General features: G+C 46.5%; 1 protein-coding gene across 4 annotated transcripts in view; it reads right to left on the bottom strand.

Moving 5' to 3' along the window:
• CACNA1B (calcium voltage-gated channel subunit alpha1 B) overlaps positions 1 to 24,972 on the bottom strand; it is a 205,045-nt gene that overhangs the window by 154,190 nt on the left and 25,883 nt on the right. The gene's annotated exons all lie outside the window — the stretch shown is intronic.

Raw genomic sequence — 24,972 nt, 5'->3', positions numbered from 1 at the left:
ATTTTCCAGACAGGGCTCCTCCATCTGACAGTGTAAAGCAGAGGGGAAACGTTTGTAATGTTAAAGACAGGCAGTCGCATCTAGAGGGAAATAATGTGAATAGGTACTACAGATCACCATAGAAACCAGGCCAAGGCTCGGCGCTTCTGCTCAGCTAATCAAAATATAACTGAGAACTGAACAGGGCCTGTCCTTAACCAGCGACGTGCTGGAGAGAGATGGAAAGGCCCTGCCCTGAGCCCTGCTACAATGAAATGCGCAAGGCCCATCCTTAACCATTGCTGTGATAGTACAAGATACTCATGTCCTGCCCGTTACCATGCCTATACTACACACCATGCACAGGACCTGCTGCTATCTATTGCTGTGATAGTAAGATACTCACACCCTGCCCGTTACCATCCCTATACTACACACCATGCACAGGACCTGCTGATAACCATTGCTGTGATAGTAAGATACTCACACCCTGCCCGTTACCATCCCTATACTACACACCATGCACAGGACCTGCTGTTAACCATTGCTGTGATAGTAAGATACTCACACCCTGCCCGTTACCATCCCTATACTACACACCATGCACAGGACCTGCTGATAACCATTGCTGTGATAGTAAGATACTCACACCCTGCCCATTACCATCTCTAGACTACACACCATGCACAGGACCTGCTGTTAACCATTGCTATGATAGTACCAGATACTCACACCCGGCCCGTTACCATCTCTGGACTACACACCATGCACAGCACCTGCTGTTAACCATTGCTATGATAGTACCAGATACTCACACCCTGCCCGTTACCATCTCTGGACTACACACCATGCACAGCACCTGCTGTTTAAGAGATGCACAGGTCCCTTCCTTTATCACTAGACTTCTTAACCATGCACGGCCCTTGCCCTTAACTCTTGATGGCCTGCTTTACCAGGAACCTGTCTCTAACCATGCTGTGATGGTTAGAGATTTGTAGACCCTGTGCTTATCCATCACTGAACTAGTAAACCATGTACACATCCTGTCCTTACCCATCACTGAACTAGTAAACCATGTACACATCCTGTCCTTACCCATCACTGAACTAGTAAACCATGTACACATCCTGTCCTTACCCATCACTGAACTAGTAAACCATGTACACATCTTGTCCTTACCCATCACTGAACTAGTAAACTATGTACACATCCTGTCCTTACCCATCACTAGTAAATCATGTACATGTCTTATATTTACCCATCACTGGGCTACTATGTTATGTACACGTCCTATATTTATCCATCACTGGGCTACTATGTTATGTACACGTCCTATATTTATCCATCACTGGGCTACTATGTTATGTACACATCCTATATTTATCCATCACTGGGATACTATGTTATGTACACGTCCTATATTTACCCATCACTGGGATACTATGCTATGTACACGTCCTATATTTACCCATCACTGGGATACTATGCTATGTACACGTCTTGTTCTCGCCCATATCTAGACTAGTAAACCATGTACACGTCTTGTCCTTACCCATCACAAGGCTACTATACTATGTTCACGTCTTGTCCTTAACTATCACTAGACTTTGCTGCAATTCTTCTTTCATGGTTTGTACCTGCACGGAATTTGTAAGGACAGTGCAGGAAGGAGATAAAGAAGCAGGCTCAGCTTCCAGCTGACTGTCAAGAAATGATAGGGATGGGAAGGGGAGTGAGAAGTTGATACAGCCCTCAGCACTTAAGGAGCCTGGGATTGCCTCTTTGACACATTTCACCAGAGAATAAAACCATTTTTCTACAAACTGGATGAACAGAGAATTATGAAAGGTATCATGTGGCCCTAACAGTGTCAGCAGTTTGGAACATAAATGGCAGATGACAGAAATTTACATGGTCCTGCCCTTGACCATCGATGGTCTACAAAACCATTAACATGTCCTGTTCTTAGCCATCACTGGACTAAAAACCATTCAGGGTCCTGTCTTTAACCATCCCTGGACTATTAAACCATGGTCAGATCCTGCCCGTGTCTGTGCAAAACAATGAACAGATCACAGCTAGTGAGACAGAGACGCTGTGCTCATACCCTATGTCATGCTTGAGATGCACAGGAACTACCTTCACCATTGGTGTTCTGGTGAATGGACCTGACACCACTTAGCCAATGGAAAGCCCATACACTCTTCAATCGGACAGTGTGAATAGAGAATGCAATATGTTGTAGAAGGTTATACAGTGGGTGGGGGTGGGGGGTGTCATGGAAGGCGGCGGAGTGGGAACACACTTAATATATTGGGTGGTGAGGCACTATAACGTGATCTTTGCTATGTCGTAACCTCTCCTCTCTGTACACCATTGGTGTTTCGGTGAATGGACCAGCCACCACTTACCCAGTGCAAGGCCCTTACACTCTTCCATCGGACTGTGTGAAGAGAGAATGTAATATGTTGCAATATGTTGAGAGAACCTCTTCTCTCTGTACACCATTGTGTTTGTTCACCTTATTTGCAGTGTTAATGCACAGTGTGTACTTGTCCACATTGAGGTTTCGTAATACTCGGGATTCTAAGCAGCGTCCAGGTACATTAAGGCTGAGCTGTTTGTTGTAATTCACATCAATGTTACAGCCTTGAGCTGAACAAAAGATGGACGTGGAAATGACTTTTTCGTCTCTCTCCGGGTCTATGAGTTCACTTGTCATCTGGATGTAATGATAACACCTGGAGTGACACAGGGCATTACCAGGCACCGCAGGTTACATGCAAAGCAGCGGGTCATAGCGTCTCCGAAAGAAAACAACTAATAAAACACGGGGTGAGACTGATGGGAAGGAAGAGAAGAGGCCGACCTCTCCATATTGCCTAATGCTGGCCCCCAACCCACCGACCCAGTTTTATATCACTATAGGAATCGGCCATGCTAAAAAAATTTTAATTACAAAATCAAAATTTACCTACAATTGATCAGACCGAGGCTTTTGGTAACAGGGAGGCAACCACCTCTCTCCCATGTTACATTATGGGAGAAGCCATTGACTCATTTCTACTTCAACTTGTCCATCCTTCTGCCTTATTTATACTAAGTTGGCCATACATGGTCTCATGTGGTGTTTTCATTGGCAAGTTCGACTTTTGGGCAAGTATCAGTCTTGTATGAAGACAAATTTTGTTGGAAAAGTTCCATGCAATAAGTAATCCTTGCCTCATGTCATGCGTAGGGGAGGATGGAGTTTACCACTTGGTCACAGCAGGTAGATTGTATGGGATTTTTGGTGGCATATATATGATCTGAGATGTGGTTGGCTTCGGAGTAACCAACTTGTCATTTAGTGTTGAGTGGGGAGGACAAACTGTTCGAGTTCGGCAAAGTTCTCCAAGCCCCAACACTTGGCACTCCCTAAGGTTGGAGAGGCCCCTAAAGAGTCCTAGGAAACATGAATACAGCCATAGGCTCCACCATGATTCATACTATATAGCTTCTCTAATGGGAGAGTCAAATACTCAACAACTTCAACAAGGTGTTGTCCAGATTAGGTGATGTCCTTCATCCACCAAGACGTTCTTCATAGCAGAACCTTGTTTGGCTGGACAGGTATGGAGATGAAGGTAGTCGACCACTTCTGTATGGGTGGCAGCAGCATTTTGTCAGTGTGATCTCATATACCATGTTAGTAAGTCGTACCCTTCTGGTGCGTATAATGCATCGGTGACTTTGTAACGCCTTCTTACAACCTTTACATTATGAGCTTACTTGGCTTATAGACAATAATAACACCGCTGCCTGGGCTGTGTACTCCTCGCATAAAGGTCTTTGGCCTAATATCAAGATTCTGAGCCGGTGGCGACATATTTCCCAATTCAAAGTGATCCCCCTTTTCATTTCCGCAAGCTATTCTTTCCTCCCAAAGCCTTCGGCACGCCAGCGACAATTATAGAATGACATTTTCTATTCTTCCAGATAAAAATTGATGCGGGAACAGCAGAAGGAGACGCAGAGAGAAAACAGAGGAAATGAGAAGAGGAGAGAATGCTGCAGAGACGACAGAGGCCGCGTGGAAATTAACATTTTCACCGGATAGACTAATATGATGACAACTTTACTCTTTCACTGCTGGCGATGAATAATTAAGTGTGTTGAATGATATGTAGACATAGGGTAGAATAAAGGGACTTATAAAGGGATTTATGAAGCAGTGTTTGTGAAGGCACTCTGGTAGGTATTGCTTATGGGGACACTCTGGTAGGTACTGCTTATGGAGACACTCTGGTAGGTATTGCTTATGGAGACACTCTGGTAGGTACTGCTTATGGGGACACTCTGGTAGGTATTGCTTATGGGGACACTCTGGTAGGTATTGCTTATGGGGACACTCTGGTAGGTACTGCTTATGGAGACACTCTGGTAGGTACTGCTTATGGAGACACTCTGGTAGGTACTGCTTATGGGGACACTCTGGTAGGTACTGCTTATGGAGACACTCTGGTAGGTACTGCTTATGGGGACACTGGTAGGTACTGCTTATGGGGACACTGGTAGGTACTGCTTATGGAGACACTCTGGTAGGTACTGCTTATGGAGACACTCTGATAGGTACTGCTTATGGGGACACTCTGGTAGGTATTGCTTATGGAGACACTCTGGTAGGTATTGCTTATGGAGACACTCTGGTAGGTACTGCTTATGGAGACACTCTGGTAGGTATTGTTTATGGAGACACTCTGGTAGGTACTGCTTATGGGGACACTCTGGTAGGTACTGCTTATGGGGACACTCTGGTGGTTATTGCTTATGGAGACACTCTGGTAGATACTGCTTATGGGGACACTCTGGTAGGTACTGCTTATGGAGACACTCTGGTGGGTACTGCTTATGGAGACACTCTGGTAGGTACTGCTTATGGGGACACTCTGGTAGGTACTGCTTATGGGGACACTCTGATAGGTACTGCTTATGGGGACACTCTGGTAGGTACTGCTTATGGGGACACTCTGGTAGGTATTGCTTATGGGGACACTGGTAGGTATTGCTTATGGAGACACTCTGGTAGGTACTGCTTATGGGGACACTCTGGTAGGTACTGCTTATGGGGACACTCTGGTAGGTACTGCTTATGGGGACACTCTGGTAGGTACTGTTTATGGGGACACTCTGGTAGGTACTGCTTATGGGGACACTCTGGTAGGTACTGCTTATGGAGACACTCTGGTAGGTACTGCTTATGGGGACACTCTGGTAGGTACTGCTTATGGGGACACTCTGGTAGGTATTGCTTATGGAGACACTCTGGTAGGTACTGCTTATGGGGACACTCTGGTAGGTACTGCTTATGGGGACACTCTGGTAGGTATTACTTATGGTGGCACTGTGGTAGATATTGCTTATGGGGGGGGCGCACTGGTGGGCAACTGTATACGTTGTCACCCTCTGAGTGGTACTGTTTATGAGGTCACCTCTATTAGTTTCTGTTGTATAGGGGGGGGGGGGCACTGCTTATGTGGTTACTATTGGCCTGGCAATGTTTAGAGGGGCACTCAGTTAGGCAGCTAATGTCAGCACCTCTGGACGGGCACTGTTTACTGAGGGAACTCACAGTCTAGCCCCCCATGAAAAATAAACCATTCCCAAATTCCCAAATAGTACATTTGCTTTATTGGGGTACTCAAGAGGGAAGAAAAATGTTCTTTCAAATCAACTGGTGTTAAAAAGTGCCAGGGTAAATTACTTCTATTATAAAATCTTCAGTCTTCCAGTACTTATCAGCTGCTGTATATCCAGCAGGAAGTGGTACCCCTTTAATGTTACAGCTTTTGCATCCACAAGTCTAGGAGGCTAGGTGGGAGCCGTACATGTGAATCTGATCCCAGAAACAGAATGAGGATGAGGAGGATTTCTTTGACCACTGCCTAAGTCCACCCTTTTAGATGTGAGAGCCGTTCCTTTTAGCTCGACCACTACCAGCTCGCTGACTCACAGTTACAAGAAATCTTCTTGTCTGTTACTAAGAACCACACCCCGCTGTTCAGTCCCAGCCATCTCTCGTCAGCAGCGGCAGCGCATGACGGATAAGCTAGCAATAAATAGATCAAGCCACATAATCACGTTTTTCTCTCTTTTAACATTCTTATTTTTCACTCCTGACGTCTGTGCCAAATGAAGGATGTGCTCTTATTTTGTTTTACAGAAAGAAATTGAAAAGTAATGAGTCATTGCTTTAGATTGCTAGTAAAACGCGCGTGTGTGTGTGTATATGTGTATGCGTGTGTGTATATGTTTATGTGTGTACTGTATGTGTGTGTGCGTATATATGTATATTCATATTCGTGTATAGTCATTGCGGTAGATTGCTCGTAAAACGTGTGTGCGTATGTATGTGTGTGTATATATGCATGTATGTGTGTGTATGTGTGTGTGTATATGAATGTGTATGTATGTATGTGTATACATATTTGTATGTGTGTGTGTAAGTGTATATGTGTGTATGTGTATATGTGTGTGTGCAGGTATATGTATGTGTATGTATGAGTGTGTATATGTGCATGTATATGTGTATGTATATGAATGTGTATATGTGTGTGTGTGTGCATGTATATGTGTATGTGTGTTTGTATTTGTGTGTGTTCTGTTTTCTGTAAAAGTGTATATGTATGTGTGTATATATGTATGTGAATGTGTGTATCTGTATATGTGTGTATGTGTGTGTGTGTGTATATGTATGTGTGTGTGTATATGTGTGTGTATGTGTATATGTGTATGTGTGTGTGTGTGAGTGTGTGTGTGTAAATGGGTATGTGTGTGTGTATATGTATGTATGTGTGTGAATATGTGTGTGTATGTGTATATGAATGTGTATGTGTGTGTATGAGTGAGTGTGTGCGTGTACATGGGTATGTGTGTGTGTATATGTATGTGTGTGTGTATATGTGTGTGTGTGAGTGTGTGCGTGTAAATGGGTATGTGTGTGTATATGTATGTATGTGCGTGTACATGGGTATGTGTGTGTATGTGTGTGTGTGTATATGTATGTGTGTGTGTATATGTGTGTGTATGTGTATATGTGTGTGTGTGTGAGTGTGTGTGTGTAAATGGGTATGTGTGTGTGTATATGTGTGTGTATGTGTATATGTGTGTGTGAGTGTGTGTGTGTAAATGGGTATGTGTGTGTGTATATGTATGTATGTGTGTGAATATGTGTATGTGTGTGTATATGTGTGTGTATGTGTGTGTATGAGTGAGTGTGTGCGTGTACATGGGTATGTGTGTGTGTATATGTATGTGTGTGTGTATATGTGTGTGTATGTGTATATGTGTGTGTGTGAGTGTGTGTGTGTAAATGGGTATGTGTGTGTGTATATGTATGTATGTGTGTGAATATGTGTATGTGTGTGTATATGTGTGTGTATGTGTATATGAATGTGTATGTGTGTGTATGAGTGAGTGTGTGCGTGTACATGGGTATGTGTGTGTGTGTGTGTGCTTTATTTAACCCAAAAACTAATCAGTGGTAATTTTCTTTAGAAGGAAGCGATGGCAGGAAGCTTGTTAAAAGGGCAGGCTCTTAATTCATGTGTTTGTCTCAAGGGCAACAAAACATATTAGGCTCTGGGTCCTGGTGTATGAGGGACAACGTGCATGGGCTGGCTCGTTTAGCTGCTGAAAGGCTATTACTTGGAAAGCTCTTTAGACACGTAATAATAGAGGAATATTATAGGGCATGCCATATAGGCAAACCATGAGGCTCCTGAAGAAATCTGGCAACGTTAACAAGCATGAAGACGTGACACATGGGATCTGGAAGGGGTGTGAAGAAGAAAACAAACACTAGAGCTTCTACACTGGGTCTCTAAACAAGTAATAGTCCATTGTTTTTATGCCTATTTTAGGTGACAGTATTCTTGTTCCTCAAGAATATTGTTACTTCACTAAACAGAAGGGTCGCATACCTATCACTTTTTTTTAAGGGTAGATGGGTGGTATGACCCTTCTTCCCCTCACATAGTTACATAGTTAATAAAGTTGAGAAAAGACAAGAGTCCATCTAATTTAACCTATAATCCTACTGATATAGAAAGGAGCAGAAGACCTAGAAGATCTGCTGGGGTGCAGTGGGGGAAGAATAGAAATGACACCCAGGCGCTTCAAATAATCATGCAGTTCTCTATGGGGCCCATAGCTCCTTGTGGTTGGACCACAACCAACCCAAGAACAGATCATCAACATCTTGCCTTAAAGGGAACTTGTCAGGTCCCCGGAGCCTCACAAACCAGCCATAGGACCTGACAGGTCAGGAGAATAATGTCCCGGCACTGTTCCCCAGAGCATTCTACAATACTATACAGCAGAAAAAATTACTTTAGTCACTATGGCCATGGCTGTTTTGTTCCCATCACAGCCAGCAGTTAATGTCACAATGTTGTGCGCCCCCTCCTGCCATTCAAGCTTGATTGACAACCTGAGTGCAGGGCGTCTCTACAGCTGGCTATGACTGGAGAAGACACGTCAGTGGTGAATAAAGTTCACTGTCCCTGCTGTGCTGGATCACAAAGTTTTCAGGATAACACTGTCCAGATGCAATATCCCTGACCTGTTTGTGAAGCCCTGGGGACCTGACAGATTCCCTTTAAGGCCTGGAACTGGGTACAGATTAAATATAAGACTGAAAAAAAGAACCAAATGAAGATCAACAAGCACCACAACACAAATCCATAGGGTTTCAGTGTTGATGATGTAAGCGGATTATTATGATGACATAAGCGATATTATTCCCTTTATTTACACCAAACTATTATCTGAAACCATTTTCTTTTACTATTCACACACCCAGGGTGGGAGGTCACATAATGGACGGTCATCTACAACCCCTCCAGCCACAATATGGACAATGGAGATTCATGGGCTAGCTTACGGCACACTAATTACAGTCTGATTCCCAAGAGGTTCTGCAGCAGCTACTATGGTGTTGTGTTTTACTAATGGATAAGAAAACCCTGTTTTACTTACTGTGGAGCTTACAATGGCGGCTGCTGTGTTATTGTAATGTATTGCTGCATTTTGAATGAGATGCAGAAGCGCTGGCTGACGAATAAGGGGTGAGGATGTTCCTATTAGCCTTGAAACGCAGCTACAAATCAGTCACAATCCCTGCTCCTCCTGATGTATGCGGATCACTGGAGAATAGACGATCTCCATTACCACAAAGGGAAACAAGGCGCCCTGCTTAGCGCTGATTAACTGCAATTACCGGCGCCTGCACGTGCTCAGAAGCCACTCACCTGTGCAGAGGATTCTCCTTCTACTGGTAAAGACGCTGCCAGGGAGACGCTGACCGATGTAAAAAAACTGTGCAGAATCAGGGGAAAAAAACACCGGTCTGGAAAAATATAACTTATTTGCAAAATGCATTGGCTGAGATTGGACAAAAAGTAATCCAGCATAGAGGGATGAAAAAAATCTGCATTCAAATGTTAGGTGTAGCCGACGCGTTTCATGCTTATGTGAAGACATTGTCCCATCATAACCTTTATAAGGTTCAGTATAAACCAAAAAAATTGTGTGAATTGATTAGTAAAGATGGAGCATAGGGATACGGGGGTTTCCAGGACTTGTTTTATTGCCGGACCATCCTTAGGGGCCTATTACATGAAGCGATTATTGGCTGAATTTTCCAATATCACCCTGTGTATTAGAGCCAGCAATCGGCTCATTCATCATTTTGCCTTATTAAAAAATCATAATTCGTTGGCCACATGTCTCCCCGTGTAATAGCCAACGAATGATGGCAGTAAATGGCTAAACGATCGATCCAGTAATCACTGTGCGCCCCCCAGCTCCCCTTCCACCCACTGTTATGATGTTGAGCCTTGCAATAAGCTCAGTAAATGAGCGCCTATTTACCGATTGTGTTGGTTTATATAATAGGGCCCTTAGGGTAGGACATTAATATCCTATCAATGGACATCCAACTCCTAGCACTTCCCTTCCTACCAGTCACAGTGCCGTATACTGGATAGTGAAGATGGAAGGACGGCATACTGTGGGTTGGTGGTGCACGAGGTGGAGGCACTCACCAAATGGATCAGCTTATTTATTCAGTGCAGTATTCAGATACAGTATGTGTATCAGCCAGACAAGCTGGTCCATTAGGTGAGTGCCGGCTTTCTTTTTTTCTTTCTTTACGTATACTGGATAATAGCTGTACCTGGTAGTGCAGCTTATCCCATCCTCTTCAATAAAGAGCTGCAATACCAGGACAGCCACACCTAGTGTAGGGCACAGTCTTTTATAGGAAATGAAGAGGCCGCCACTCATGGCCTATAATAATAATAATAATAATAATTTTTTTTTAAATTCTGTAAACCCCTTTAAGGCACTAACTCTTTTCTGTGGACTATAAGAAACCTTAGCAATCATCTATACGTGTGACTATAGACCATTATAAAGTCTGACAGACGGGACTCTTCTCTCGCCACCCGTACAGCTGGATAGGCACAGCTTGAGCACACTCTGCCAGTAAGCAGTTTCGGAAATGAACACATTCTTCATTTTACTAGTTCTAATCATGCAGAGTTGAGTGTGACTGAGATGAGAAGGGACAGACGCAAAGAGGCAGACTGGGTTCTATATCCTGGGAAATGTGTCTTCTAACTGGCCTATTATGCTCTAATCCTACAAGAGTCCTGAGCTGTGTCTTGATCGCAACACACTGTTCTGCCACACAGAATTACCTTCTGCCAGCGCCTGTGGATACAGCCTGCCGCAAACACTGGAGTCAGGAGAGGTGAGCCCAGGCTCGATTATGTGTGACTGGATGGCGGAGCAGGGGGATTCAGCTGCCGCCATAGGGCAGATATGGATAATAACCGCGCCGCATCAATGGGCCTGACTATGGCAGAAATAAGGTCTGAGCTTCATCTCTTTACAGGCCTACAGCTCCATCACATCACTGCAATGTCTTGGTGCTTAGATATCCCAGGATGGTGCAGGCCTCTCCATAGGTTCTGATCTTTAGTCCATTGTATGAGTCCAATACTGGGGCCTGATCAGCTATTCTGAAACTAGACCTTAAGGCCCTTTTATACAAGCCGATTATCAGCCAGCTGGAAACGCTCCTTAAGCCAATTATCGGTCTGTGTAAAAGTGACAACGATCGGCTAAGGAGAGGATAAACGCCCGATCCTCAGCTGATTGTTGCAATCGTAAACAGGGGATGTGCGGCCGATAGCAATAGATTTATATGTGATCGTTCGTGCGAGCCGGACACTCGATTACTTGTTCCATCTAAAGGCAAACTAGAGCCAATCAGAACTTTCGCGGCCACGAACGTCCAAAGATCGGACGTTGCAAGGATATCCCATTCAAAGTACACCTGTAGTAATACCTGATGCACTATATTAGTATAATTATATCACCTGTGACATACTAAGGAAATCCTCGAAACATGACCTGTTGGTGGCCATGAGGACTGGAATTGAGAAGGACCCTTACCCATACACAGGAATACTCATTTACTATAATAGCACTCTGTAAGGGTAATGTCTTGCCGCTGCCATATGTGTCACTTGCTGGCCTTGCCACTTTAAGGCCAGCTACTTTGTTTGGAAAATTGTTGGACAGGACACAATAACAGAAACCCAATCAACCCCATTAAATCCATTGGATGGTGTTGGTGTCTGGCTTTAGCAGATCCAACACCAATGATATTTTTTGTTCCTATGAGCAGAACAACTGCAGGAAGAGCAGGCAACACTAGACCTGAATATGGGATCCCAGCAGGGGGGTAGCTAGCATTCATGGGGCCCCATAACAAAAAACTGTACGGGGCCCCCCTCCCCTACACACAAAACAAAGCACTGCATATATAGGCTTGGTGATGTGGCCAAAAAATAAAAATCTCTTTGGCCAAAGGAAGCTACCGAACTGACTGACAGAGCAGAGAGCCAATGGCTGCTTGCTCTGTCAGTCGACTGTATTTAACTACTCCCATTAGGAGCCCTTATGGTTAAATACATAGGTGCAGGAGCAGACTAACCTCTTAAGCACTGCTATGTATAAGTGACCCAAAGTTCACTACAACACAAAAAAGGGTTAAAAAGCAGAAGACAAGGAGATCTCTGCTTCACTGCTCTGATAACCTCTTACCTCTGCAGGAGCTCCAGAGAACAGAGATCAGGGGTTATTAGAGTTGTAAAGCAGAGATCTCCTTGTCTTTTGCTTTTTAACCCTTTTTTGTGTTGCAGCATTTAAATGAACTTTGGGTCACTTACAAACAGCAGTATAAGGGGTTAGGCAGAAGGACACAGAATAGTTCTTATCTTCCCTATTCCCCCCCATGAGCCCCCCTCTTGCAGGGGCCCCATTGCAGCTGCCTGGCCTGCCTCTATGGTAGCTACGCCACTGGATCCTAGTGGTCAGACACTCATATCCTTTGTGGCAAAATCCCTTTAATAGCTCTCTGCATGCGTGGGATACGGATAATGTACTGACATGTAAAGGGGGTATCCAGGATTAGAAAAAGTCTGTTTTTTTCCAGAAACAGCTCCACTCTTGTCCACTGACCAAGTCATGTATTGCAGCTCAGCCCCAATACATCCAATGGTTTCGCCATAGAGGTCACTAAAGTAATAGGAGGATTCCATTGTGACTTTGCTCGGCCACCCCTCCCCGCCTTTTCAGTAAACCAAGCGGTGGATATGATATATTGGTTGTTACATATCATATATAACAGGGATCGAGTGTTTCCAGCTTTTCAATATTCAGTAGGAAAACTCTTTGCAGAATGAAGAAACGGTTAATAGGTGTCCCGATCAATGAAGCCGAAAGAGACTCTAATATATTGAGGCCGCTCTCGGCATCGTGTATTGCGGAGGCCCGCTGAATGGCGGAGTATTATGATACAAACTTTTAAATCAGGGCAGAAATGATTAAGAGACTCTCGTTCTGGCATCCACTTTAATGCGCTATAAATTATCTCTCCAGATCTAATGGACTTTCTGCAGAGCATTGCAAAGGGAGTGGGAAGAGTGATCCTAAAGGCCTGCAAACAGATGCAAGGCAGTAACCAGGCTGCTTCCCCCATGTCACGCTCTTCGTCTGTTATCTGAAATTAGCATATATCAAGAAGCGCGTATACCCAGCTCTGTACTATACATGAAATACTGGAGTATCTACACTTAAAGGGGCATTCAATCTAAAGTCGGCAGCCTATGAAGCCTGGCGCAATCAGAAGAGCAGCTCCTATTAGTCTCACCAAGGTACGGGGATGTCTATGTCAGAAGTGGAGATATGTGACATTAAGGAGGGAACACGGGGGCAGACGTTATGCTGAACTTCCTGTTTGTCAGCCTGAAATGACTGATAGCAGGACATGCCGCTAGGGATCTGTTCACATCTCCCTTCATATTTGTGCCACTAATTCTTCCAGCAAAAATATGTTGTATATCGCCTCAAGAACATAAGAATCAGGCGTGATACAGTCCTACATTTCCGTGGATCGGACATTAGAGATGAGCAAACCTTGAGCACGTTTGGGTTCATACTAGTGATGAGCGGATATTGTTCAATCGAATAGTGAGATATTCAATTATGAGATATTTGTACGAATATCCCGCGGATATTCTATATATTCGATAAGCGTTCAAATCCCCCAGCTTCCGGTTTCACCCTCCAAATGGTCAAATAGGGGGGATTATCAAGACTGGTGTACTCATACGCTGGCCCTGCCCCCAATCATGCGAATCCGGCCCGATCTATGTCTGCCGCACGGCCAGCACACAAATCTACAGCTGCTTCTGACCAGGTGTAGATTTCCACCAAATTATGGTAAATCAGGGGATATGGCAGGGGGATACAGCAGGCGTAGGCCAGGGAGAAGGGCCGAATCTGTGCCTTCTGCCTGGTGTACGCCCTGGCTGCGGCAATGATAACTCCCCCCTCAGTATTTAATTACTGGTGGCCAGGGCGTAGCTAGGATTCACAGGGCCCCATAGCAAAAAAATTTAAGGGGCCCCCCTCCCCTACGCACAACACAAAGCACTGCATATGAACATATATATATATATATATATATATCTGCTTTACTGCTGGTGCACTGATAACCCCCTGATCTCTGCAAGGAGCTCTGCACATTTCCTACTTAATTGCCAGCTGGAGAACAGAGGTCAGAGGTTATCAGTGAAGTGAAGCAGAGATCTCTGTCTTGTGCTTGTTAACCCTTTTTGTGTTGCATCATGTAAGTATACATTGCGTCACTTACACGCTGCATTACTTAGGGGGTTAAACAGAAGGACACATGCTCTTACCTTCTCCCCCAGGCCCCCCTCCTTCACGGGCCCCATAGCAACTGCCTACCCTGCCTCTACGGTAACTACGCCACTGCCGGTGGCTGAAGAAGTTGGATGCAGTCCTGAGGGTGCCTGGAAAAGATGGATACAGCCATAGGCCATAGGATGTATACTTGTTTCCAGAACTAGTGCCTAGTGTTGCATCCAACTTCTTCAGCCACCAGTAATGAAATGCACCTTTATTACAACACTGCTTCTTCCTAAAGAATTCCTTCAAGGAATAATGCAAGTTTTCTGTAATACGTTTTCTGTTGCGATGTGATGGGGCTCGGTGCCATTGTGTACTATGCTGGCATCTGGTCATTGATTGTGTCATCCGGTGATAGCAAACACTGCCTACAGCTACACACAACGTCATGATACCACACAGTATGCTAATATGTCCGTGTAGCCACACATGTCACCAGCAACAATGGAAACAATTTTTATTCCTATTGTCACTGAATATCAATCCTGTGTCCAGCCAGCATGCTACATCCTCATAGTTAATGTTCTTATGCTGCCAACTAAGAACAATTGCTAAAACGTCCTGATAAATCTCATCTCAGCCATGACCCAACAGTATTCCACTGGCACTTGTGGTGGGTTATCTCTGAGGGCAATAGGATTGGTCATATCGGAAACCATGCCCAGTCCTTTCCCGATCAATCAGGGTCAGATTTGACAAACTTGGAAACATAATCTGATGGATTGGGCAGACCGACTAAAGACCAGATCAATATGCATGCCAACTGCAACCTGGGCTATACCAACCAACATCAGTGCCCAGCCTGGGCTGTACCACCCAACATCAGTGCCCAGCCTGGGCTGTATCACCCAACATCAGTGCCCAGCCTGAGCTGTACCACCCAACATCAGTGCTGAGCCTGAGCTGTACCACTCAACATCAGTGCTGTGCCTGAGCTGTGCCACTTAACATCAGTGCCCAGCCTGAGCTGTACCACCCAACATCAGTGCTGAGCCTGAGCTGTACCACCCAACATCAGTACTGAGCCTAAGCTGTATCATCCAACACCAGTGCTGAGCCTGAGCTATACCAACCAATATCAGTGCCCAGCCTGGGCTGTACCACCCAACATCAGTGCCCAGCCTGGGCTGTATCACCCAACATCAGTGCTCAGCCTAGGCTGCACCACCCAACATCTGTTCTGAGCCTGAGCTGCACCCCCCAACATCAGTGCCCAGCCTGAGCTGTACCACCCAACATCAGTGCCCAGCCTGAGCTGTGCAACCCAACATCAATGCTGAGCCTGAGCTGTGCCACTCAACATCAGTGCCCAGCCTGAGCTGCACCACCCAAAATCAGTGCTGAGCCTGAGCTGTACCACCCAACATCAGTGCTGAGCCTGGGCTGTGTCACCCAACATTAGTGCTGAGCCTGAGCTGTAGCACCCAACATCAGTGCTGAGCCTGAGCTGTAGCACCCAACATCAGTGCCCTGCCTGAGCTGTACCACCCAACATCAGTGCTGAGCCTGGGCTGCATCACTCAACATCAGTGCCCAGCCTGAGCTGCACCACCCAACATCAGTGCTGAGCCTGAGCTGTGTCACCCAACATCAATGCTGAGCCTGAGCTGTATCACCCAACATCAGTGCTGAGCCTGGGCTGTAGCACCCAACATTAGTGCTGAGCCTGAGCTGTGTCACCCAACATCAATGCTGAGCCTGAGCTGTATCACCCAACATGAGTGCTGAGCCTAAGCTGTGTCACCCAACATCAATGCTGAGCCTGAGCTGTATCACCCAACATCAGTGCTGAGCCTGGGCTGTGTCACCCAACATCAGTGCTGAGCCTGAGCTGTGTCACCCAACATCAATGCTGAGCCTGAGCTGTATCACCCAACATGAGTGCTGAGCCTGAGCTGTATCACACAACATCAGTGCTGAGCCTGGGCTGTATCACACAACATCAGTGCTGAGCCTGAGTTGTACCACCCAACATCAGTGCTGAGCCTGGGCTGTATCACACAACATCAGTGCTGAGCCTGGGCTGTATCACACAACATCAGTGCTGAGCCTGGGCTGTATCACCCAACATCGGTGCTGAGCCTGGGCTGTACCACCCAACATCAGTGCCCAGCCTGGGCTGTATCACCCAACATCAGTGCTCAGCCTGGGCAGCACCACCCAACATCTGTTCTGAGCCTGAGCTGCATCCCCCAACATCAGTGCCCAGCCTGAGCTGTACCACCCAACATTAGTGCTGAGCCTGAGCTGTGCAACCCAACATCAATGCTGAGCCTGAGCTGTGCCACTCAACATCAGTGCCCAGCCTGAGCTGCACCACCCAAAATCAGTGCTGAGCCTGAGCTGTACCATCCAACACCAGTACTGAGCCTAAGCTGTATCATCCAACACCAGTGCTGAGCCTGAGCTATACCAACCAATATCAGTGCCCAGCCTGGGCTGTACCACCCAACATCAGTGCCCAGCCTAGGCTGCACCACCCAACATCTGTTCTGAGCCTGAGCTGCACCCCCCAACATCAGTGCCCAGCCTGAGCTGTACCACCCAACATCAGTGCTCAGCCTGAGCTGTGCAACCCAACATCAATGCTGAGCCTGAGCTGTGCCACTCAACATCAGTGCCCAGCCTGAGCTGCACCACCCAAAATCGGTGCTGAGCCTGAGCTGTACCACCCAACATCAGTGCTGAGCCTGGGCTGTGTCACCCAACATTAGTGCTGAGCCTGAGCTGTAGCACCCAACATCAGTGCTGAGCCTGAGCTGTAGCACCCAACATCAGTGCCCTGCCTGAGCTGTACCACCCAACATCAGTGCTGAGCCTGGGCTGCATCACTCAACATCAGTGCCCAGCCTGAGCTGTACCACCCAACATCAGTGCTGAGCCTGGGCTGCATCACTCAACATCAGTGCCCAGCCTGAGCTGCACCACCCAACATCAGTGCTGATCCTGAGCTGTGTCACCCAACATCAATGCTGAGCCTGAGCTGTATCACCCAACATCAGTGCTGAGCCTGGGCTGTGTCACCCAACATTAGTGCTGAGCCTGAGCTGTATCACCCAACATCAGTGCCTGGCCTGAGCTGTATCACCCAACATCAGTGCCCAGCCTGAGCTGCACCACCCAACATCAGTGCTGAGCCTAAGCTGTATCATCCAACACCAGTGCTGAGCCTGAGCTGTATCACACAACATCAGTGCTGAGCCTGGGCTGTATCACCCAACATCGGTGCTGAGCCTGGGCTGTACCACCCAACATCAGTGCCCAGCCTGGGCTGTATCACCCAACATCAGTGCTCAGCCTGGGCTGCACCACCCAACATCTGTTCTGAGCCTGAGCTGCATCCCCCAACATCAGTGCCCAGCCTGAGCTGTACCACCCAACATCAGTGCTGAGCCTGAGCTGTGCAACCCAACATCAATGTTGAGCCTGAGCTGTGCCACTCAACATCAGTGCCCAGCCTGAGCTGCACCACCCAAAATCAGTGCCCAGCCTGAGCTGCACCACCCAAAATCAGTGCTGAGCCTGGGCTGTGTCACCCAACATTAGTGCTGAGCCTGAGCTGTAGCACCCAACATCAGTGCTGAGCCTGAGCTGTAGCACCCAACATCAATTCTGAGCCTGGGCTGCATCACTCAACATCAGTGCCCAGCCTGAGCTGCACCACCCAACATCAGTGCTGATCCTGAGCTGTGTCACCCAACATCAATGCTGAGCCTGAGCTGTATCACCCAACATCAGTGCTGAGCCTGGGCTGTGTCACCCAACATTAGTGCTGAGCCTGAGCTGTATCACCCAACATCAGTGCCTGGCCTGAGCTGTATCACCCAACATCAGTGCCCAGCCTGAGCTGCACCACCCAACATCAGTGCTGAGCCTAAGCTGTATCATCCAACACCAGTGCTGAGCCTGAGCTGTATCACACAACATCAGTGCTGAGCCTGGGCTGTATCACCCAACATCGGTGCTGAGCCTGGGCTGTACCACCCAACATCAGTGCCCAGCCTGGGCTGTATCACCCAACATCAGTGCTCAGCCTGGGCTGCACCACCCAACATCTGTTCTGAGCCTGAGCTGCATCCCCCAACATCAGTGCCCAGCCTGAGCTGTACCACCCAACATCAGTGCTGAGCCTGAGCTGTGCAACCCAACATCAATGTTGAGCCTGAGCTGTGCCACTCAACATCAGTGCCCAGCCTGAGCTGCACCACCCAAAATCAGTGCCCAGCCTGAGCTGCACCACCCAAAATCAGTGCTGAGCCTGGGCTGTGTCACCCAACATTAGTGCTGAGCCTGAGCTGTAGCACCCAACATCAGTGCTGAGCCTGAGCTGTAGCACCCAACATCAATTCTGAGCCTGAGCTGTGTCACCCAACATCAGTGCTGAGCCTGAGCTGTATCACCCAACATCAGTGCTGAGTTTGGGCTGTATCACCCACCATCAGTGCTGAGTTTGGGGTGTATCACCCAACATCAGTGCTGAGTTTGGGCTGTATCACCCAACATCAGTGCTGAGTTTGGGCTGTATCACCCAACATCAGTGCTGAGTTTGGGCTGTATCACCAAACATCAGTGCCAAACCTCAACAGGGCTGAATGGACATGAACTTGTGCAACCATGTTCCAAAATCTATTGGCGTCTACTGAGACAGCAGCTAAAGAAGAGACAACCCCACATTAATATACATACACATGGATGCGGTGCTGGGGTGCTCCCACATCTCTGGCCAGGGAGTGTATCTATGGAAAGTGATATATATATATATATATATATGTATATATATATATAAACTTGTGGCTGGTCCCCTGCTCTGTGCGTATTTTGGTGTGTATTTGTGTTTGTTGTGGGTACATTCTGTCACTTCACATAAGGCGTGATAACATTTACAGGTGCTATTCCACTAAACAATGTCTGTTGTGTCTGGGAGGGATCCCTTCTCCGCTAGAGTCTAGAGTTCCTAAAACAGACATACGTAGCAGATGGAAGCCTGGATGTGTGGGCACTAACTTCTAAACAAGTTTTCACTTTGGACACGAGTTCCGCTGCGTTTCTTTTTTAATCTCGATACTTTTTTGTTATAACCTATTTAACGGCTCATAAGCACACGAGGCGGCGGAATATTCCTCTTGTTATCGCAGCAGGGAACCTCAGCTGACGCTTTGTGGCACTGCTGCATGTAGCTCTGCCGCCAGTCTAGCATCAAGGGCCTCCATGGTTTGTGATGCCACCAGATTTATGGGGTGACGCTTCATCGTTTCAGCTGCTAGAAGAACGTGTAGCCGTGTTGACAAAGAACTAAACTTTAACGTCACCATGTAGCCCTAACAAAAGCAGTAGCTAAAGTTAGATCTTAAAGGGGTACTCCAGCAGAAAAAAAAATTATTTCAAATGAACTGGTGTCAGAAAGCGCCAGAGATTTGTAATTTACTTCTATAAAAAAAAAATTTCCAGTCTTCCACTACTTATCAGCTGCTGTATGTCCTGCAGAAAGTGGTGTATTCTTTCCAGTCTGACACGGTGCTCTCTGCTGCTACCTCTGTCCATGTCAGGAACTGTCCAAATCCCCATAGAAAACCTCTCCTGCTCTGGACAGTTCCTGACATGGACAGAGGTGGCAGCAGAGAGCACTGTGTCAGACTGGAGAGAATACACCACTTCCTGCAGGACATACAGCAGCTGATAAGTACTGGAAGACTGGAGATTTTTAAATAGAAGTAATTTACAAATCTATATAACTGTCTGAAACCAGTTGATTTTAAAGAAAAACGTTTTCAACAGAGTGCCCCTTTAAGGTTTGGTGATGTCACTGCCTATCTACGATCCTGTAGTCTACTCTGGATTTATGGTGGAGATTGCGTCATATCTCAGTAGGACGTGCAACTGTAAAGTCTATTGTGTCCTCCTAATTTATGTCTGTCTGGAGAGGAATCCCTGGGAGGCACAAATCATACATTATATGACAGATTATTACATTGCGGAGTCTTCTAATAAATGAACAAAGCAATCTGCATCCAGATATCCCAGCGGTGGATGATTCTGAGGGCCCTCCCTGCAGCTACGCAGAACTGGCCCATGTCTACTTGTAAAGGGGTTATTCCAGATTAGAAAAACATGGCGACTTTCTGCCAGAAACAGCACCACTCTCGTCCTCAGTCTTTGTGTGGTATTGCAGCTCCGTTCCATTCTATAGAACTGAGTTGTAATACAATACACTACCTGAGGACAGTAGTGGTGCTGTTTCTGGATGAACCTAGCAAAGTTTTCGTAAAGGGGTGGTGATGATCTGGTGTCAAAAATGACTTCCATTTAGTCTTCTAGTATTTACCAGCTGATGTATGTTCTGCAGGAAGTGGTGTATTCTTTCCAGTCTAACACAGTGCTCTCTGCTGCCACCTGTCCTGAGCAGGAGAGTTTTTCTATGGGAAATTGCTACTGCTCTGGACAGTTCCTGACATGGACAGAGGAGGCAGCAGAGAGCACTGTGTCACACTGGAGAGAATACACCACTTCCTGCAGAACATACAGCAGCTGATAAGTACTGGAAGACTAGAGATTTTTTAATAGAAGTAAATTACATCTCTGGCGCTTTCTGACACAAGCTGATTTCAAATATTTTTTTTTTCTGCTGGAGTAAATTAAAGTAAAGTAAATTACAAATCTATATACCTTTATTTACTCCAGAGTACCACTTTAATCCTGGACAACCCCTTTAAGAGGGGGCGCACTTACAATATACTAGTATATAGGCTGAACACAGATCATCTCCAGGATGGGGATCAGGTTTACTGAGCAGCAGAATAGACAATAATCCACCGCTGTTTGACTTGGTGCATGTGAATATCTCACTGTGGGGCAGATGAGAGTGTCTGACGGAGACTGTCACATCACATTTGCTGCTTGCCCGCTGTGAGCTGCCACCTGCTGCCCATAGGTATTCGCCCGCAGTCACTCAGGACTCCCAAATCCTGGATGCAGTGTATCATGAGCGCCCGCAGCGCACCAAGGTGAAGAGGTCGCCTCTCTGTTTGTTGTCAGCGCTCCGCCAAAGACAGACAGCAACGCAACAACAATCCAAGAACCCCGGCCATCTGTCCTCCACCAGAAACCTGTCTTATAATCCACGAGACAGATCTGAACAATGCACGGATGGCGGCCATAGATTATTGGATGATCTTATTCTGTGTCATTGATACATTAAAGTAGATTAGATGTGCATGGCTGCTCACATAGCAATGCATTGGGCTCTATATGGTAAATTACTGCACTCCTCTTCCAGGTTACAGGGTGGTCCGACTTGGATAATACCACGTCCGGCTGGTTATCCATCAGTTACCTATTATACTTTGGGGCTGGGGGGTTGTGCTTGGATCTCTACAGACCTCTAATAGCAGTGGGAAGCCATGTATGAGACTATTCGGTGTATAGATGTAAAGGCTCTGGTGTGCGGCCCATCCAAACCCACCATGGTGGGCTCAGTAGAGATGGGCCGTTGCCAAAGATGGCCTTACATGTAAGGTAACTGGACGACGGCTAGCTTCCCCTGTCTCCCCATGCTCAAGCACATTGGGGGAGAGCCAGGAGTCCGCCATACATATGATAGGCGGCTGAACCAATCCCTGTGTAATGTGTATGCCCACAGTTATTCTCATCTCCTTATTCACAAAACATGTATGCATGATGGAAAAAGCTTGTATATGGGAATAACCATCAGTCAACCTGAGAATTCATGTGTATGGGGGAATCTGGAGGAATACCCATGAGCCAACCTGAGAATCCTTGTGTATGGGGGAATCTGGAGGAATACCCATGAGCCAACCTGAGAATCCTTGTGTATGGGGGAATCTGGAGGAATACCCATGAGCCAACCTGAGAATCGTGGTGTATGGTGGAATCTGGAGGAATACCCATCAGCCAACCTGAGAAGCCTGGTGTATGGGGGAATCTGGAGGAATACCCATCAGCCAACCTGAGAAGCCTGGTGTATGGGGGAATCTGGAGGAATACCTATCAGCCAAACTGAGAATCCTTGTGTATGGGGGAATCTGGAGGAATACCCATCAGCCAACCTGAGAATCCTGGTGTATGGGGGAATCTGGAGGAATACCCATCAGCCAACCTGAGAAGCCTGGTGTATGGGGGAATCTGGAGCAATACTCATCAGCCAACTTGAGAATCCTTGTATATGGGGGAATCTGGAGGAATATCCATTAGCCAACCTGAGAATCCTTGTGTATGGGGGAATCTGGAGGAATACCTATCAGCCAACCTGAGAATCCTGGTGTATGGGGGAATCTGGAGGAATACCTATCAGCCAACCTGAGAATCCTTGTGTATGGGGGAATCTGGAGGAATACCTATCAGCCAACCTGAGAATCCTTATGTATGGGGGAATCTGGAGGAATACCCATGAGCCAACCTGAGAATCCTTGTGTATGGTGGAATCTGGAGGAATACCCATCAGCCAACCTGAGAAGCCTGGTGTATGGGGGAATCTGGAGGAATACCCATCAGCCAACCTGAGAATCTTGGTGTATGGTGGAATCTGGAGGAATACCCATCAGCCAACCTGAGAATCCTGGTGTATGGGGGAATCTGGAGGAATACCCATCAGCCAACCTGAGAAGCCTGGTGTATGGGGGAATCTGGAGGAATACCCATCAGCCAACCTGAGAATCTTGGTGTATGGGGGAATCTGGAGGAATACTCATCAGCCAACCTGAGAATCTTTGTGTATGGGGGAATCTTAAGGAATACCTATCAGCCAAACTGAGAATCCTTGTGTATGGGGGAATCTGGAGGAATACCCATCAGCCAACCTGAGAATCCTTGTGTATGGGGGAATCTGGAGGAATACCCATCAGCCAACCTGAGAATCCTGGTGTATGGGGGAATCTGGAGGAATACCCATCAGCCAACCTGAGAATCCTGGTGTATGGTGGAATCTGGAGGAATACCCATCAGCCAACCTGAGAAGCCTGGTGTATGGGGGAATCTGGAGGAATACCCATTAGCCAACCTGAGAAGCCTGGCGTATGGTGGAATCTGGAGGAATACCCATGAGCCAAACTGACAATCCTTGTGTATGGGGGAATCTGGAGGAATACCCATCAGCCAACCTGAGAATCCATATATATGGGGAATCTGGAGGAACAGCTATTGGCTGAGCTGAGTGACAATATGTATGGAAGTATCGGGAGAAATATCTGTATGATCAGCTGTAGACTTTCCTTTTGGTCAAGATATGACTAGTTTTATTGGCTTGAGCAAAGACACCTAGATAAACCCAATGAGGGGCTGAGCCAGGATGGACTGGACCCCCACAAATTACATCACTAAGCCGGGTCCCTTTTTTCTACAAAGCCAGCCCTGCCAATAATTGGTGGTCCCAGAATCGAGCACCATGTTTGCTGGTTAGGTGGCTTCTTCATCTTGCTTTGCCTGTGATTCCATACACCAATATCTTCTCGGCCTTTGCTGTATATGATATACATAACCAGCCTCCACCAATAACCTGCCCGCTGCCATTACTGTTTTAATGGAAGGAAATCAAGTGGCTTCATAAAGTAACAGGAAAAAAAGAGAGAAAAGAAAAAAAGTGACTGAATTTGGTGAATGCTCCTAATCTACCCCAAAGTACTATGCATTAACTAGATTACAGGGTGGCACGGTGCCAGGGAAGAAATGTCATTAACTGTATTTCACTTTAATTGTCAGAAAATGGCAGGGCAGGCAATCAGAGAGAGATCTGTTTTATCGCGTTCAATACTTTGAGGGTTGCTTTGGGATAAGATTTCCGCCCCCACTCCTTGCTCATTCCAATCTGTCTCTTCAGTTCCAACTTTTCTACCACATGCCCGACCCCTGCTCATCATTCAATGGCATTGACTATTCAGTGTCAGACTCAAGGAGAAACATCATGAGATGGAATGTCATCAGAATGTACGTTTTATGCCAGCACGTGGAGGCAGCCATGTTTCATTGTGACCTGGTAAGGCAGCCTGCTGGCTATAGATGTAGAGATACATCCCGCAGATCAATATCATTCTCATATTGTTCCACATTGGGATGTTGAGGAATATTAGGAACAGATGGGGCATGTTCACACTCTTCACATGTCCCGTGAATAATCCTAGGCGTACCTTTCAGAGTATTTGTACATACAATGGGGTAAATCCATGTCGCGGCCACCCTCACAGAATCATATCAATAAGTGACATTACCCCTATTTTTAGGGTTGAGCTAAGTTGCCGAACTGTTTGGGTTCGGTAACGTTTTCCGAACCTAATCGGCATGGAGCAGTTGAATGCCGCTCTAGGGCTTACAGGAAAACATAGATACAGTCGTGCCAGGAGTCAAATGTAGAACGTTTGGGTTCGGTGAACCTTGCCGAAGCCAAACAGTTTGTCAACTCTGTTCAACGCGACTTCGACTCGTTTTTTTTACTGGCCAATGGCGACTATGGTGCAGATTCCCATTAAAACAATGATAAGATGGAATTGAAGTAGACTTTGCACCACAATCATATGAACACGCGCTATGAATTATCTGTGACAATCACACTCATCATTGCAAACATCATTCTTTGTATAGGGACCAATGACAGCATTGAAAAACGCAACCGATGGATTGCCATGTGTGTCCGATAAGTCTTCTAATTCAATTGGCTGGACC

The sequence above is a fragment of the Dendropsophus ebraccatus genome, chromosome 10 (assembly GCF_027789765.1).
Source record: "Dendropsophus ebraccatus isolate aDenEbr1 chromosome 10, aDenEbr1.pat, whole genome shotgun sequence".
NCBI classification, from domain to species: Eukaryota; Metazoa; Chordata; class Amphibia; order Anura; family Hylidae; genus Dendropsophus; species Dendropsophus ebraccatus.
Note: the sequence above shows the minus strand (reverse complement) of the source record. Positions and strands in the feature narration are given on the sequence as shown.